This window comes from Elgaria multicarinata, chromosome 10 (genome assembly GCF_023053635.1).
Source record: "Elgaria multicarinata webbii isolate HBS135686 ecotype San Diego chromosome 10, rElgMul1.1.pri, whole genome shotgun sequence".
In the NCBI taxonomy this organism is placed as follows: domain Eukaryota; kingdom Metazoa; phylum Chordata; class Lepidosauria; order Squamata; family Anguidae; genus Elgaria; species Elgaria multicarinata.
The window spans coordinates 10,258,539-10,259,696 of record NC_086180.1 but is presented as its reverse complement, the minus strand read 5'-3'; the positions used below and the strand labels follow the sequence as shown (position 1 = coordinate 10,259,696).

At 45.3% G+C, this 1,158-nt stretch overlaps 1 pseudogene; it reads left to right on the top strand.

Annotated features, from left to right (window-relative positions):
• The first annotated feature begins 733 nt into the window (after nucleotides 1-733).
• Nucleotides 734-852, top strand: LOC134405227 (5S ribosomal RNA; annotated as a pseudogene).
• Nucleotides 853-1,158: the final 306 nt, after the last annotated feature.

Genomic DNA, 1,158 nt, shown 5'->3' with positions numbered 1-1,158 from the left:
ACAATTTGCTGAATGTTGATCACTTATCTTATTCAATCTAACCGGGGTTAGGTACCACCTCCATAGGATTTTAAAATAATTCTCCTTTATTCTTACTGATAAACTTCTCAACACTCTTTGTTTCCATAGTCCCTCCCAGCTCTGTCGCCCTATTTGTATCTTCAAATCTGATTCCCAAACCATTTTCTCTGTATTCTCTCTAAACTCCTTCTCTAACAATATTTTATATATTTCACTCATTAATCCTTTTGAAACTATACTCCCTCCTTTCCCTTCCTCCTTACTTACTACTAATTCTTCAAACCTCGTAGAAGCTATCTTGGTTAGAATATGGTCAATTAGAGCAATGGAATAAAAAGTGGATTAAAGATAATAGAATGTGCAGAAAGATGACGTGTGATTTTAAGAAGAACAGCAACTACTGTTTTGAAGGGAGGGAAGTGGGATGTCTCAGAGGGTCAATGTAGTTGGACAATGGAACAAAAGCGGGTGTCGTGGATGAAGAACTCTTGGGGCAGGCGAGTTCCGGGAGCCGGTCTGGCTGAGCATTGTGCAATCCAGCCTTTCTGGGGTCTTCAGAAAGTGTGCAATTCCTCTGGCACATCATTAATCCAAGAGGGTCTTTAAGGCCATGATTGGCGAGGGAAGCAAAGCACACTCCCAGGGGCCTCCGGAAAGTGTGCAATTCTGCTGTCACGATAATGGCATGCCGGGGGAATTGCACACTTACCGGGCCTACGGCCATACTACCTTAAACATGCCCAATCTTGTCTGATCTCGTAAGCTAAGCAGGGTCAGGCCTGGTTAGTACCTGGATGGGAGACCGCCTGGGAATACCGGGTGCTGTAGGCAAACTTACCGGAGGCTCCACAAAGTGTAATATCCTCCCCCCATAACACTTGTCAACACCAGCACTTTGAATCGGGCTCGGACCTGGACTGGCAGCCAATGAAGTTGTAAAAGGACTAGTGAATCAAGGACTTCTTCATGGGAGAAGTCTCTGTGTGTGTACTGGAGCTTTCGCACCCATAAGGGACTCATGCGGGACTCTTCTATGATATCAGCCTTTGACTAGAGGTGCCAGAAACTGAACCCGGGGGAGACCATTTGCATGCAAACCATTTGTTCTAGCACCAAGCAAACATACGCTCACTTAGA